Raw genomic sequence first — 18,224 nt, 5'->3', positions numbered from 1 at the left:
AGATCTGTGTGAATGTCAATCACGTTTTTATAGCTACATGCATCTCCACACTTTTTTTTTTTAATTTTAATATTTGAATTAATGAATTGATAATAATATTTAAAATCTACCAGTGATATTTAAAATCTTCCAGATTCTTATCTATTCTTTTCTTGAGAATTTTTTAAGAGCTACCTTGGTCCTCCCAACTAAAGCTGCCTTATTTTCTTCTCGACTAGATCACCCCAAGATCTACTCCTCCCTATCAAGGAAATAGTCTAAAATATTATGAGTTTCCTTCCGAGAAACTAATTCTCCTTATCCTCTAAAATTGATGTCTTTCTTTCCTTCTGAGGTTCCAACCAATATTTCTCTCCCACTGGTTACAATTATGAATCTTTATCTTTTTCTCCCACAAGATTCTTAAACAGATCGAGAACTATGGAAAGAAAGGATATACATTTCTAGTCTTTCTAGTCTTATTCTTCTCAATAATTCCAAATGGAGAAAATTTCCTCTTTTGTTTCTTCCCTCCTGTCGGACATAACTAATTCCAATTGTTTTTCTGATAGTTAGTAGTTATGATCCACCGGACAACTCTTAACGCATTGGCAATAGTGTTAACAACACAATTTTTTTTAAATCTACCTAAACGGTGAGTATTTATATATAAAATAAAGATATTTAGATCAATGACATTTTCTATATTCTTTCATTGTATTCATAACGAAAATATAAAACCATAGAATAAGTCATAGACAATTAACTAGTTGTGTCGCAGATAATGAGAGTGACCCAGTTCTCGCAACATCTTGAATCTCTATCCAAGCTTCCTAGTGATTGAATAGAAGCATTGGTGAGAGTCGAAAAATCCCGATAGCATATTTAATATCTATCCAATCTTCTTAGTGATTGAATATAAGTGTTAGCAGATTTACATGTAGAGGTGGAGTCATATGTACATAAATAATTGAAACCAAGCTAGAAATTAGTGTTTAAAATGCAAGCCTAGTAGATCTAGATATACCTAACTTCATACCAATGACCAAATTTCAAGAGTAGTTCACCTTCAAATTATTATTTATTAGTCGTTGCCTAATGAGGGACTATAACATTGGCCTCGCAGTCAAAGAGAATTGACTTTGCATAATTTGTTATTTTTCTTGCACTTTTAACTGAAGTTTCATGAAAATTATCAATATTCCTATTTTCGTGTAAATTCAAAAATAATTTTGTGATTTTTTTCAAATCTTATTTCTAAGTTTTTTATTGCCTCAACCAGCTTCGATGGGACATAATTTATGTCCCATGATGGAGAGAATTTTATTTTTGCTATTTATGAGTTGCTCACAATTCATTTTAAAATTAATAAGAAGAAACTAATTTTCTGTGTTGCTAACCTATCGGTGAGTTCCCCAACACTGACATTGTTATGAGTTCTATGATACTTACACTAATATGCCTGGGCATGATATTCCTCACACTACTACTTCTCTTCCCAATGTTATAGGTCCTTTATGTGGTTGGCGGGGGAGGTTGGGGGGGCGGGGGTGGGGGGGTGGGGGGGGAGATCTCTACGGAAATCTTTACACACTGGCTTATCGCACATTACAATTCTCCACATAAACGTTTTGGAAAACTACTACATCCGTCATCAATATGATTATCTAAACTATGGAGTTGCACGAGGACATATTAGCAATTAAAAGCCTTCAAAAAGCTATTATCTTGGAGCACAAAGAATCTGCACATTGACTTCCCACACATTACAATTATAAAAGACATAATTGTAACTCAATTGAGCTTTAAACTATATATTCAAATTATTAAAAATTTAATTGCACAATGCGTGAATGGTTGTGCGGGAGGGTAGAGACAACACATTTCTCTGTAGAATCAAGTTCTCCTCACTACTACTGTAAACTATATCTTATCCTTTATCATGCCAATCCTTGAAGTTGCAAATTCCTTATTATGTTTTTTAATTTTCAAAGCATGAATAAAACTATATATTCAAATTATTAAAAATATTATTGATTTATAATTTCAAAAACCTAAATAAAAATATGTATTCAAATTATTAAAAATATAATTGTAACTCAATCCAAATTTAAAGAAATATTCAAATTATTAAAATCATAATTATATTTTAATTTAAAAAAAAATAGAACTATATATTCAAATTATTAAAAACGCAATTGTAACTTACTATATATTCGAGTTATTAAAAGCTTAATTTAAAAACAAGTGAATGGTTTTGTGGGAGTGTAGAGAAAACACATTTCTTCGCACAATCAACTTCTCTACACTATTAGTAGTGCAAACCATATCTTATCCTTTATTATGCTTATGTTTGATGTCGAAAATCATTCCTTTATGACGTTTATTAATATCCTAAACATGAATAAATCTATATACTCAAATTATTAGAAACATAATTATTTTTTAATTTCAAAAATATAAAAAAACCTATATATTCATATTATTAAAAAACATAATTGTAACTCAATCCATCTTTAAACTATATATTCAAATTATTAAAAACTTAATTGCACAACATGAGTCAATGGTTGTGCGGGAGTGAGGAAAAAACACATTTATCTTCACACTACTAATGCAAACCATATCTCATGATATCTCTAAGACTATTAGTATCACCAAAAGCATAGCCCTTGAAAATTTCATACAACATTTCATGTCAATTAAACTATTGTTGAAGCTTGTGCCCAAAGCTTTCACTATATAGAAATGTTCATGCGGAAAGCTTTCACTATTTAGAGAGATGCCTATCCTTGACATATTTGAAATTTTAAATTGGTTATTTTGATTTCAACCATTTTAGCAATTCCTGGGCACAATGAAAATGAAAGCAAAAATATAAATCATTAACGATAAAAATATAAAGGAAAGCATAATGAAAATCTAATAGCTAAAAAAATGTAAAGGAATGCGTAAAGAAAAGCTAATAGCTAATAATTAATTACTAGTTAATTATGAATCTATAAATAAGAACAACGCAATAGTAATAGAAAAATGAATAAAAAAATGAACTATAACTATTGATAATTGTCATAATTAAACAACAACAATAGTTTGGTGAAATTATTACATTTTTATTATGCTATAGATATTACATGGAAACCTATTAATTTATAACACTATAGCGATTAACTACTTTAATATTATTAGTTAATAATTAATGAGTTAAACTCGGCACTACAATACTTATTACATTAAGCTATTATTAACTTGAGAGTTAATAGACTATTATGCATGTAATTATAGCTATTAATTCTCCGTCATTAATTCTTTCTTTCGATAATTATTTTACATGGGAAACTTTTATAATACTATAGCTATTAACTTTTCTTTATTAATAGTTAATAATTAATGAGTTAAGCTCCGCACTGAGATAGTTATTACATTTAATATTATTAACTTGACTATTAATAGACTATTGTGAATTTAATTATAGCTATTAATTCTTTGGCATTTTGTTATTTTACATGGACAACTTTTATCGTTAGTGCTTTATGCTTTTCATAATTATTTTTCATGGACAACTTTTCTCCACAATGGAAACACAAATATTACTATTAAAAAAAATGTTCACACTTTCATTAATAGTTAATAACTAACGCGTTAAACTCCAATACCTATTACATTTAATTATTATTAACTTGACTACTAATAGAATATTGTGCATCTATTATAGCTATTAGTTCTCCATCATTAATGATTTTTTTATAATTGTTTAAGGTGGACACCTTTTATAATACTATAGCTATTTACATTCTTTTCTTAATAGTTAATAAATAATTAGTTAAAATCCCAATGCAATAGAAATTACATTTGATATTATCAACTTGACTATTAATATACTATTATGCACTTAATTATAGATATTAATTCTCCCCCATTAATGATTTTTATTTTTGATAATTATTTTATATTCACAACTTTTCAGCACAATGACAACACAAATCCTACTATTAAACAAAAACATTAACGTTTTCATTAATAGTTAATAATTAATGAGTTAAACTTCCCACTGCACATACCTATTACATTTAACTATTATTAACTTAACTATTAGTACTATTGTGCATTTAATTATATCTATTAAGTCTCCACATTAATGTTTTGTTCTTTTGACAAGGTGGTGAAAAACTATCTCTTCTGTGGAGCTTTTCATGTGTGGAAACCTTTTCAAAAGTAATTCCACACACACTGCTAACTCTATGCCCATTTTCAATAGGAAAGAACACTCTTCACCCATTCAACTTTTTAAATTGGTTATTTCGATTTCAACCATTTTAGCAGTGTCTCCACACAACGAAAATGAGACAAAGAAAATGAAAGGAAAAATTAACAATAAAAATATAAATGAAGTCATAAAAAATAGATAATATGTATTAATTAATTAGTTGTTTGGAGTTAATTATGAATAGCAAAATGAACTATCACTATTATTAATAGTAATAATTAAACAACAACAATAGTTTCCTCAAACTACTACATTTTTATAATACTATAGATATTAGAACTAAACATACAAACCTATAATACTATATAGATTAAATATTTTCATTAATATTTAATAATTAATGAGTTAGAGCATACTGCATGCAATAGCAATTACATTAGCTGTTATTAACTTGACTATTAATAGATATTGTGTATTTGGTTATAGTTATTAATTCTCCATCATAAATGCTTTCTTTTGATAATTATTTTACATGAAAAAATATTATAATACTATAGCTATTAGTGTTTTTTATTAATAGTTAATAATTAATGAGTTAAACCATGTGCTGCAATAGTTAGTTATTACATATGAAAATGTAATGTTTTTTTAAATTTGAAAAAATAAATAAAACTATATATTCAAATTATTAAACACCTAATTATTTTTTATTTCAAAAAGAGATTTAGAACTATATATTCAATTTTTTGAAAGAGTAATTTTAAATCAATCCAACTTTAAATTGTATTTTCAAAACATTAAAAACTTGATTGCACAATGAGTGAGTGGTTGCACCGGAATGAAGAGAAAACACATTTCTCTTCACAATCAAATTCTTTGTACTACTAACCAAAATGATATCTTATGCTTTATTATCCCTATATTTGACGTGAAAAATCATTCTTTTATGATGTTTTTTAATTCTAAAAATATGAATAAAACTATATAATTAAATTATTAAAAACATAATTGGTTTCTAATTTCGAAAACATAAATAAAACTATATATCCAAATTATTAAAAAACATAATTGTAACTGAATCCATATTTAAAATATATATATAAACTATTAAAAGCTTAGTTGCTGGACACTGAATGAATGGTTGTGTAATAGTGAGGAAAAAAACATTTCATGGACAATCAATAACAACTTCTCCACACTACTACTACAAATGATATCTCTAAGACTATCTTAATTACCAAAAACATACTTCTTGTCAAAAATTTCATGGAACATTTAATGTCAATTAAATTATTGTTGAAGCTTGTGCAGAGAGATTTGTGACTAAAACATTCACTATGTAGAGAAATGCCTATGTTTAAGGTGTTTGACTTTTTAAAATGGTTATTTCGATTTCAACCGTTTTAGGAGTGCCTCCGAAAAATGAAAATGAAAGAAAAAATCTATTGGACATTGGATAAACCAATGCTCCGAAGGAATAACACACTCCTGTGGATGTTGCGGGTTTTGATCTAACCACAATCATGATTCCCAACAAAATCTCCACACAAAATATTAATGATAAAAATATAAATGAATGCATAAGGAATAACTAATAGCTATTAATTAATTAGTTGTTTGGAGTTAATTATGAAGCTATAACTTATAGCATCACAATAGTAATAGGAAAATGGACTATAATTACTAATAACGGCAATGACTAAACGACATCAATAGTTTCCTGAAACTATTACATTTTTATAATATTATAGCTATTATAAGGAAACCCAATGATCTATGAGTTAAACTCCTCATTGCAATAGTTATTACATTTAAAACTATTATTAACTTGAATATTAATAGACTATTATGCATTTAGTTATAGCTATTAATTCTCTTTCATTAATTTTTTCCTTTGATAATTAGTTTACATGGCCATATTTTATAATAATATAGCGATTAATTTTTATTTGTTAATAGTTAATAACTAATTAGTTAAAATATGCAATTCAATAGCTATTATATTTAATATTATTAAATTGACTATTAATACATTATTATGCATTTAGTTGTAGTTATTGATTCTTTTACATTAATGTTTTCTACTTTTGATGATTATTTTACATGGACAACTTTTATAAAAATTCAAATTTTACAATTAAACAAACAAGTTCACACTTTTATTAATAGTTAATAATTAATAAGTTAAATTTTTCTTTTCAATAGCCATTACATTTAACTATTATTAACTTGAATATTAATAGACTATTGTGCATTTAATTATAGCTATTAATTATCCATCATTTATGTTTTCTTTTGATAATTATTTTACATAGAGAACTTTTCTCATCAACGAAAACACAAATACTACTATTAAAAAAAATATTCACACTTTCATTAATACTTAATAATTAATGAGTTAAACTTCTGACTGCAATAATTGTTACATTTAATTATCATTATTATGAATTTAATTATAGCTTCTAACTGTCCCGCGTTGATGTTTTCTTCTTTTGATAAAGTGGCCACAAACTAAATGTTTGGGGAGCTTTCTATGTGAAGAAATCTTTGCAAAAGAAATTCTCTACACACTACCATCTCTATGTTTCTTTTTAATGCCAATGCATACTCTTCATCCATTCTACTTTTTGAATTGGTTATTTCGATTTCAATCATTTTAACTTTGCAAAAGAAATTCTCTACACACTACTATCTCTATGTTTCTTTTTAATGCCAACACATACTCTTCATTCATTCGACTTTGAATTGGTTATTTCGATTTCAATCGTTTTAGCAATCCCTGCGCACAATGAAATTGAAAGAAAAAATCAATGAACAAATATAAATGAAAGTATAAAGAATAGGTAACATTTATTAATTAATTAGGTATCGATAGTTAATTATGAGGCTATAAATGATAATGGCAAAATTGTAATAGAAAAATGAACTATAACTATTAATAATTGTAATAATTAAACAATAACAATAATTTCTTGAAACTATTCAAATTTTATAATACTATAGCTATTACAAATAAACCTACTAACATATAATACTATAGTGATTAACTAATTTAATTAATATTGAACATATAATGAGTTAAACTCAATGCAATAATTGTTACATTTAAATATAATTAACTTTAGTACTTCAGCGTTAAGAGATTATTGTTCATTTCATTATAGCTATTAATTCTTCGCCATTAATTCTTTTTTTGATAACTATTTTACATGGACAACTATTATAATACCTTAGCTATTAGTTGTTCTTATTAATAGTTAATAATTAATTATTTAAACCCCACATTGTAATATCTATTACATTTAACTATTATTAACTTCGCAATTAATAGATTATTGTTACATTTAATTATCATTATTATGAATTTAATTATAGCTTCTAATTGTCCCGCGTTGATGTTTTCTTCTTTTGATAAAGTGGCCACAAACTAAATGTTTGGGGAGCTTTCTATGTGAAGAAATCTTTGCAAAAGAAATTCTCTACACACAACTATCTCTATGTTTCTTTTTAATGCCAATGCATACTCTTCATCCATTCGACTTTTTGAATTGGTTATTTCGATTTCAATCATTTTAACTTTGCAAAAGAAATTCTCTACACACAACTATCTCTATGTTTCCTTTTAATGCCAACACATACTCTTCATTCATTCGACTTTTTGAATTGGTTATTTCGATTTCAATCGTTTTAGCAATGCCTGCCCACAATGAAATTGAAAGAAAAAATCAATGAACAAATATAAATGAAAGTATAAAGAATAGGTAACATTTATTAATTAATTAGGTATCGATAGTTAATTATGAGGCTATAAATGATAATGGCAAAATTGTAATAGAAAAATGAACTATAACTATTAATAATTGTAATAATTAAACAATAACAATAGTTTCTTGAAACCATTCAAATTTTATAATACTATAGCTATTACAAATAAACCTACTAACATATAATACTATAGTGATTAACTAATTTAATTAGTATTGAACATATAATGAGTTAAACTCAATGCAATAATTGTTACATTTAAATATAATTAACTTTAGTACTTCAGCGTTAAGAGATTATTGTTCATTTCATTATAGCTATTAATTCTTCGCCATTAATTCTCTTTTTGATAACTATTTTACATGGGCAACTATTATAATACCTTAGCTATTAGTTGTTCTTATTAATAGTTAATAATTAATTATTTAAACCCCACATTGTAATATCTATTACATTTAACTATTATTAACTTCGCAATTAATAGATTATTGTGCATTTAATTATAGTCATTAATTCTCTCGCATTAATGCTTTATGTTTTTCATAAATATCTTACATGGACATATTTTCACACTTAAACAAAAATATTCACACTTCCACATAAAGAAAACACGAATATGACTCTTGATATAACCCATAAGTTGGACTTTCCATAACTTCTTATTTTATTTTACTATTGAAAAATAAATAATATTGTACTCAATAAAGTGAGGTTGGTAATGTACAATCCTACATATTTAGCTCCACACAATAAGCTAACTTTCACACAATAAGTTATAATATCATTTTATTAATATCATTTTTACTTTATTTTATTATTGAAAAGGGAATACATTTTATTATTGAATATATGATATACCTTTTCATTATAATAAATCAATCCACCATTGTTAAAGTGATATTATTAATTTTGTTTTTAAAGATACTTAAAATTAATTTGATCAATCTTATTCAATCGTCTTCTACCATATCTTCTGGTGTTTAACTTTTTCATTTTTATTTGGTCAAATTAAATAAAGGTAAAAAATAACATAAAATTAATAAATTAGTAATTAAATTAAAATAATTAATTTACCATTTATAGTTTTTGAACTCTAAATTTTAAATATAATATTTATATTTTTTAAATAAAATTAATTGATTTTTATATTAAAAAATTATACTTGTTATTCTTTAAAGAGAAAATTTTATTTTTAAAAAGAGAAAATACTTCTAAAAGAATTACAGCTTTTTACTCTACACAATAATTATCGAACCCTAATCCTAATTAGGGTTTCACATTTTCTCACACAATATATACTTATTAATAATCTTGTATTTGGTATTTCATATCTCCATATTGGTGGGTTGAGGTGGAGAGACAACAAGTGAACATAGCTGTTCTCTCCATCATGACCACACAATTTGTTTAATAGTTAAGTTATCAATTAACCATAATGGGTCAAAGGAAAAAAAACACCTTCAATTCATTTGGATGGATAGTTAAGGTATCAATTAACTATAATGTTGGAAAAGAACACCTTCAACCCATTTGGATGGATTGAGAGTATGGCAAGTGGTGAAATCTGACTTAACTAGAAAAAAATGATTGTGGTAAGGGTGGGTATTTTCAAAATAACGTGGAAACATGAAAAAATTATTAATATTCTATTTTGATTTGGTCTTTTAGCATACATTTTCAGAAATTTCATATGGGCTATAGCGAGAGAGAGTTTGGCTCATAGTACCCAGTCGACGATAACTCCTACTATCCTGAAATGAGTAACACGAATTAATAAGAAGAATAAGAGTTCAGAATAATAATAACTTGTTCACGCTGTTGAAGAAAAACCTTCGGAGCTTCTTCATGCCTATACGTGTATGTGACGGCCGCTTGATTCTTATCCTCGTGGTAGTCCTTTGTTCCTACCATTTCCTGCCCACTAGTTTCTGTTTCCAATAAATTGGAGATTAGTGTATGAGATAACATCAAAACATATTAATAAAGAAGATTTAATAATCGAAAGCAAATTATGCAGAAAGATAACCTCTGAAAATTATACTGATAGTAGCAATCCGTGTAACCTTATTATTACGTCTGAACTATAACCTTGTTTTCCAAATTATATGAAAGGTTACCTACTAATGAAATTGTTTGGTAAAGTTACATCTTTAACCTCTCGATGTTTAAAATCCAAAGCTAAAACTGCATCTATACATAATATATAAATTCAGTTCAAACCAAATCAATACTAATATGCTCATCATCTTCCCAAAGTAATGAAAATCCCTTACTTTTAGTAGTCGTGGTGATAGCGCTCTTAAAACGCGCAGCAGACATTGCTGTTTGAACCAGTAGAACTGTAGCCAGCAACGCCAAGGTGAGAATCGTAACTCCTCTAACCTGGTTCGCCATTTATCTAGGAGTGTTATTGTCAAACTCTCCTATTCAGCCGGCTAGGGAGGTTGATAGGCATCGGAGAGAGTGAATTTAAATGGAAAATTGGTACGCCTTTGTCAAAATAAGTAAAATTTATTCAGTCTATCGGTCATGGCGTATCTGTGCAAAATTTCGTTGTCTCCTCCATGTCGTCAAGAATCTTTCTAAACATGAGAATAGACCAATGGCGTTAGTAATTCCTTCCGGCCTTTTCCCATTAATAATATGAGATATCCTCCCTTGCATGGCACTAATGAGCTTGCTTTAACCACCAACCAATGGTGACATTTTCGAAAAGCGTCACCAACGTGTAGATGGCATTTCACATGTTATCGAATCACAAACCACTAGCAAATGTTTCCTCTTTCGCAAGGGTTCACAAACCTGTAAATGCCATTTTACATGCCTTCACAAACCTATAAACACCATTAGCTAATTTTATTAAAAATTCACCCACTTTTATATATATAAGAGATTAAATGAATGATATTTTCTAAAAATTTACAACTTTTAATAATAAATTACATATTTTTTTCTTGAATATTAACCTAAACTCTATATTCATAAATTTTCAAACCAGAATAATATTTTTTTATTGAATATTAACCTAAACTCTATATTCATAAATTTTCAAACCAGAATAATAACGCACCGGACAAAATTTAAATGCTTAAAAAATACACGGCTCAGAAAATTACTCGGTGGCAATTGTCCGTGGCCAAGGATTGAAAAGGAAGCTTTGCCTTTTCTACGCACTGACCAATAATTACTAGGCCACCTTAAACTGAGTGCCACCTACTTAGTGTTCTTGCACCACAAAGATATGAGTGTTCGCTGCCGCTATCCTATTCGATGTTGCAACATTAACCAGATGAATTGAATCAGTTTCCAAACTCCGAAGAGTCGCCGCCGACTGATCACAGGAGAAATTACTTATCTCTCATCTTTGTCTTTGTACATAAAGTCATTGAAAATTATGATGGAAATTGAAATATTTATTTAAGGTAAACATTGATTTATTTTTATTATTGCAATTTTTTATTTTGTTTATTTTTATGATTATTATTTTTTATTTTACTTATATAAGTATTATTTTATTATTTTTAAATGTAGAGCATTTCTTGGGGTGAAGAAAATATATAATTTAATTAACTTCACCTATAGAGAGATAAATTAAATTCTAACTTTAATATTGAATTTTTTCCTTCTTTAAATTTCTAAATAGAAATAAATATTAAAATCAGTTTTGTCCAGAAATCCATTTTTTTTTGTGAATTTTTCATATTTGTTGTTTAAACTGGTATTTTTTAAAATATATATGAATTCAACACCCTTAAAACACTAAAATTATTAAAAATTCTCTCAAATTTAAAATTTCAACAAATCTCTTCGAAACGTTTTTAACCAACCCAATTTTTTTCCCGAAAACATCTTACCAATAAACTACTGCATTTCGTTTTAGTATCATATTTACCCAAGTTTCGGCTTCGATTTGATATGCGATTTTGTGCCCATGTTTCGAGTTTCATTTTACAGTCAACCATGGTGCCATGTACGTTCGATCGCTCAACTTGGCCAAGTCGCTTTCTTTTCAAATTTACCCATCTTCTTATTATGTTTATTTTGCAGGTTCATGGGTAGCTTCGCCCATGTTCGATTGCCAAAGTCGTTTCGTTTTCATATTACACAACCTCGTATTAGGTTTATTTTAAAGTTTTTCATCGTGCAGGTTTCGATTTGCGGGTTTTTAGGAGTTCACAAGCAAAACAAAACACGCATGAAGATATCTTTTCCGTGGCGTTCTATAACAACTTCAACTTAAATTTCCTTTGTCATATTTGTCATATTGGAAGAACGGAGAAATTTGTCGAGGTCCATGCTTACCTCTACACAGGGAATGGATGGAACGACACTTTTCATATCAACGCTTTTTTCGGAGTAAGTCCAGAGCTATACTTATCAATTTGCAGGAAGTTGATGAAGCTGATAGAACAGCTTCTGGATAACTGGGGTGGAGGTTGGAGCTTATGCTCTACGCCCGGATGCTGCTTCTGGTATTAAAGCCAGTTTGCAGTTTGTAGAGTGCCGCTGTGGTGTTTTGCGTGGAGAAGTCGGCGTGCTGTTTTGAATAGTTTCCTGTTATCTGTGTGCTCACATCGACTTGGAATACTGAGGATTTCGGAGGAAGAGTTTAGGCGAGCTGCAAAGGTGTTCGAGCCGGTCTGTGGTTTGGCAGACCACACACGAACAAACGAACCAGGACGGTTCTGTATGAAGTTTTGATAACGAGCCTCAGTTTGCATTCTGCGAGTGAGGCATGTTAAGTGTGAAGCCAAATTCATGCAGGATTCTAGATCCTTCTACATCATTAGTTTCTAGATCTCCATCTAAATCACATGCAGGATTCTAGATCCTTCTACACAGCCATTAGTGTCTAGATCTCCTTCTAAATCACATGCAAGATTCTAGATCCTTCTTCAGCCTCTATAAATTTGTAATTTATCTGTTAAGGAAAGAAAGCCAAGGTCCAGGCCTATTACATGCAAAGTGATTTCTGTTCTCCAGTGACTGTTTTATCTATTCCTTTGTTTCTCATTGAGTAATCCTGTTGTTTCTCCATTTGTTGTCTCTGAAATTATTCTTTTCTATTGCCATCTAAGTCTTCGAGTGCAAATCTGTTGTGTATTATATATGCTCTAAACTAACAACTGGTTGATGTATGCTCTGAACTAACAACTCGTATCAGAGCTAGGGTCGAATATCCACTGTGCAAGCCGCTCAGTGCCATGGCCTTACTCTAGCAGAGTTCATTAAAATGTTGGCTATTATCTGTCCAGGAAATCGAAAATTGTTGCAAAGAAGACAGTCCAGGAAAAGGATCTGTTTAGGAAATAGCTAAGGAATTAGCTGAGGAACGTTAAGACAGTCCAGGAAAAGGATCTGTTTAGGAAATAGCTAAGGAATTAGCTGAGGAGCGTTAAGACAGTTGTTGCAAGAAATAAAAAGGCCGTGGGCATATGGTGAAACGTGACATGAAGCCTAAAACGTGGAGTGCGTAAGTGCTTTACGTGGAGTTCATAATTTTTTTTACATCAAGCTTGCACGTATACGTCAATTTTTTTTTTCAAACCAACATATGTATGTGTGAAATGTGAAAAGGTTAAAACATTATATATGTTTTTTATATTTATTATGAAACATATATAATTATATGTTGGAATTTTGAAAATTATATTTTAAAAAGGAGTAGGAAATTTGAAAATGGTATTTTAAAAGGAGGAAGGTCATTATTATTAACTTTTAAAGAGCAATAATTAAAGTTTTATTTTTTAAGTGGAGTTTTTGTTTTTGGGCGTCAATATATTGAAAATGGAGACAACAGTTACAGATATGGAGAAGTTGAGCGGGGCTAATTTTTCCTTATGGAAATCACAGATGGAGGATATACTGATTTTGAAGGATCAGTATTTGCCGATTGAGGCACAACAAAGAAACCCTCATCGATGACAAATGAAGAATGGAATAAGCTAGATAGAAAGGTGATTGCAACAATCCACCAATATCTAGCAAAGAATATGTATTTCAATGTGTCGAGAGAAAAGACGACTGAAGGATTATGGAAGAAGCTCCATGATCTATATGAGAAGAACACGGCATCAAACAATGTGTTCTTGATGAAGAAGATTTATAATCTCAAAATGAAGGAGGGTGCTTCAGTTGCTGAGCACTTGAATGCATTTAATATTATTACTAATCAGCTTGCCTATGTTAAAATCATTTTAGATGATGAAATTAGAGCTATTTTGCTAATGTGTTCTATGCCAGACAACTAGGAAAATTCAATTGTAGCTATGAGCACTTCGACAACTACAGGGACCTTGAAGTTTGATGATGTTAGCAGCAGTTTAATGAATGAGGAACTGTGACGCAAGTCAATTGCAGAAAACCAGGGAGAAGAAGCTCCAACTCTAGCTGATCGTGGTAGGAGAATGGATCGAGGCCAATAAGGGCGATCAAGATCGAGAGGCCGATCAAAATCAAGGAGAGGAAGGATCATCTGCTTTCATTGTGGCAAACCTAGGCACATGAAGAAATAATGTCGATTTTGGAAGAAAGGACAAAAGGATCAGAGACCATCTAATACAAATCACAAGTCATCCAGCACAAATGAAGGTGAGACTACTGTTGTAGCCACAGATGGTGATGTGTTGTTTACTGTTTCAGTAGAGGATGCATGTGTATATACATCTAGTAGTAGCTTTGATTGGATCCTTGACTCTGGGGCATCTCACCATGTAACCCCATGCAAAGATAGTTTTGTTTCATATAATCCTGGTGATTATGGTAGAGTGCATTTGGGGAATAATCATTTTTGCAGTATTATTGGAGTGGGATATGTCTAGATCAAGATGAAAGATGGACAAGATATATTGTTGAAACAGGTCAGGCATGTACCAGAAATGTGCATGAGTTTAATCTCTATGGGACGACTGGATGATGAAGGCTATTCCACAAGCTTTGGAAAAGGAGGCTGGAAAATTAGCAAAGGAGCATTGGTCATGGCCAAAGGACCCAAGACAGGAACATTATACACATTGAAGACACTGATAGAAAAATCAAATTTGGCTGCTGTCACAAAAGAAGGAAATTCAACAGATCTGTGGCATAAGCGTTTGGGTCACATGAGTGAGAAGGGCTTAAAAATCCTTGTTGGTAGAAATTTATTGCTAGGTTTGAAATCCTACAATACTGATCTTTGTGAGCATTGTATATATGGTAGGAAAAGAAGGGTTTCATTCCTTAGAGGTGGCCGTGATAGAAAGAAAAATGTGTTAGAATGGGTACACTCACATGTGTTTGGTCCTGTTAACATCAAATCATTAGGAGGAGAATCATATTTTGTAACATTTATAGATGATGCATCCAGGAAGGTTTGGGCATATCCTATGAGAAGTAAAAGTGAAGTGTTTGGAATATTTCAAAAATTTCATGTTGTTGTTGAAAGAGAGACTAACAAATTGCTTAAGTGTTTAAGAACAGATAATGGTGGAAAATATTGCTCAAATGCATTTAAGGAATATTGTAACAGGTTTGGCATAAATCATGAGAAGGCTGTGCCTGGTACTCCTCAACAGAATGGTATCGCAGAAAGGATGAATTGCACCATTATGGAAAAGGTGCGAAGTATGTTGTCCAATTCTGGTTTGGAGAAGAATTTTTGGGTTGAAGCAGTCAGGACCACTTGCTACCTCATAAATAGATCCCCAACTACAGCCTTGGATGGCGGTATCCATGAAGAAGTTTGGACTGGTAAGAATTTGAATTATTCTCACTTGAAAATCTTTGGATGTGAAGCATTTGTACATATTCCCAAAGAAAATAGAGCTAAGCTAGATGATAAATCTATGAAACACATTTTTTTGGGATATGCGGATGAAGATTTTGGTTATCGTCTATGGGATCCAGTCAAACATAAAATTATTAGAAGCAGGGATGTTATATTTAATGAGTCAGAAATGTTCAAGAGGACTGTAGGTGAGTTGGAGGTCAAGAAGGTTATTGACAGGTTTGAAGAGCAGTAGGAAAACATACCACCAATACAAGAAAATGAACAGCAAATTCAGGAGCATGAAGAACAACAAGTGGAAAATGATGAACAACAAGAAGAAGGAATCTTGCAGGAACCTTTAACAGGAGAATAACCTGATAATGCACCACCACAGTTGGTTCGCAGATCTTCTAGGCCTCATAAGCCTTCACAAAGGTATCCTCCTTCAAACTATATTTTGTTGACTGATGAAGGTGAGCCTAATTGTTTTCAAGAAGCTTGTAAAGTTGAGCACAATGAAGAATGGAAGAAAGCAATGAAGAAAATATGAACTCTTTGCTGGAAAATAAAACTTGGGAGTTGGTAAACCTCCCAAAAGGTAGAAAGGCTCTACAAAACAAATGGGCTTACAGGATTAAGCATGAAGGTGACGAAAAGAAGGAGAGGTATAAAGCAAGGCTGGTGGTGAAAGGTTTTGCCCAAAAAGAAGGTATTGACTTCACTGAAATTTTCTCACGTGTTGTTAAAATGTCATTCGTTAGAGTCATTCTTGGTCTAGTTACTTCTTTAGACTTAGAATGTGAACAGTTAGATGTAAAAATTTCTTTCCTTCATGGTGAATTGGAGGAAGAAATTTATATGGAGGAGCCAGAAGGCTTCATAGAAAAAGGCAAAGAAGACCTTGTTTGTAGGTTGAAGAAGAGTCTCTATGGGTTGAAACAAGCACCTCGACAATGGTACAAGAAATTTGATTCATTCATGTTGGAACATGGTTTTCAGAGGTTGGAAGCTGACCATTGTGTCTATGTCAAGAGGTATGATCAAGGAAAGTATATCATATTATTGTTATATGTGGATGACATGTTCATTGTTGGCATGATAAGAATAAGATCAATAGGTTGAAGAAACATTTGGGTAGCAAATTTGCAATGAAGTATTTGGGACCAGCACAACAGATATTGGGCATGCAGAATATGCATGACAGGAAAAACAAAAGGTTGTTGCTGTTGGTACACCCCTTGCAGCCCACTTCAAGCTGAGTACTGAATTATGTCCTAGTGATGACAAGGAGAAAGAAGAGATGAGCAAGATTCCTTATGCTTCAGTAGTTGGCAGTTTGATGTATGCCATGGTATGCACATGACCAGACATTGCATATTCAGTGGGAGTAGTGAGTAGGTTCCTTGCCAATCCAGGCAAACAACATTGGCAAGCAGTAAAATGGATTTTGAGGTATCTCAAGGGTACTAGTCATTATTGTTTATGTTTTGGTCATGATGAGACTATGTTTGAAGGATTTACAGATGCAGATATGGCTGGAGATATGGACACCAGAAAGTCCACTACAGGTTATTTGTATACATTTGCAGGTGCAGCAGTATCTTGGGTGTCAGGGCTACAAAGAATAGTAGCCCTCTCTACAGCAGAAGCAGAGTACATCGCTACAACAGAAGCTTGTAAAGAGATGTTGTGGATGTGGAAATTCCTAGGAGAGATAGGAATAAAGCAGGACAAGTATGTGTTATATTGTGATAGTCAGAGTGCCATTCACTTGGCGAAAAACCCAGCATTTCATTCAAAAACCAAGCACATTGACTTAAGGTACCATTGGATCCGACATGTGTTGGAGGAAGAACAGTTATCCTTGGAAAAGATCCATACAGATTGGAACCCTACTGATATGCTCACTAATATTCTACCACGAAATAAACATGAGTTATGTAGAGGCATGGTAGGACTCAGTGTGACTTGATTCATGACTCTTATTTGGCTTCAAGTGGGAGAATTTTAAGTGTGAAGCCAAATTCATGCAGGATTCTAGATCCTTCTAGACTGCCATTAGTATCTAGATCTCCATCTAAATCACATGCAGGATTCTAGATCCTTCTACATCGCCATTAGTTTCTAGATCTCCATCTAAATCACATGCAGGATTCTAGATCCTTCTTCAGCCTCTATAAATTTGTAATTTCTCTGGCCAAGGAAAGCAAGCCAAGGTCCAGGCCTGTTACGTAATGCAAAGTGATTTTTGTTCTCCAGTGATTGTTTTATATATTCCGCTATTTCTGATTGAGTAATCTTGTTGTTTCTCCATTTTTTGTCTCTGAAATTATTCTTTGCTATTGCTGTCTAAGTCTCTGAGTGAAAATCTGTTGTGTGTTATATATGCTCTGAACTAACAACTGGTATCAGAGCATAGCTGATGTATGCTCTGAACTAACAAGGCAAATCTGCACTGTGTACACATCTTTCAACAGTGTGGATGTTTTTAATCTTGACGGAGAGAGTTCGGTCACATTAAGAGAT

This window comes from Pinus tabuliformis, chromosome 4_2 (genome assembly GCF_031772625.1).
Source record: "Pinus tabuliformis cultivar Carrire ecotype Pingquan chromosome 4_2, CPIR1, whole genome shotgun sequence".
Classification (NCBI taxonomy): domain Eukaryota; kingdom Viridiplantae; phylum Streptophyta; class Pinopsida; order Pinales; family Pinaceae; genus Pinus; species Pinus tabuliformis.
Note: the sequence above shows the minus strand (reverse complement) of the source record.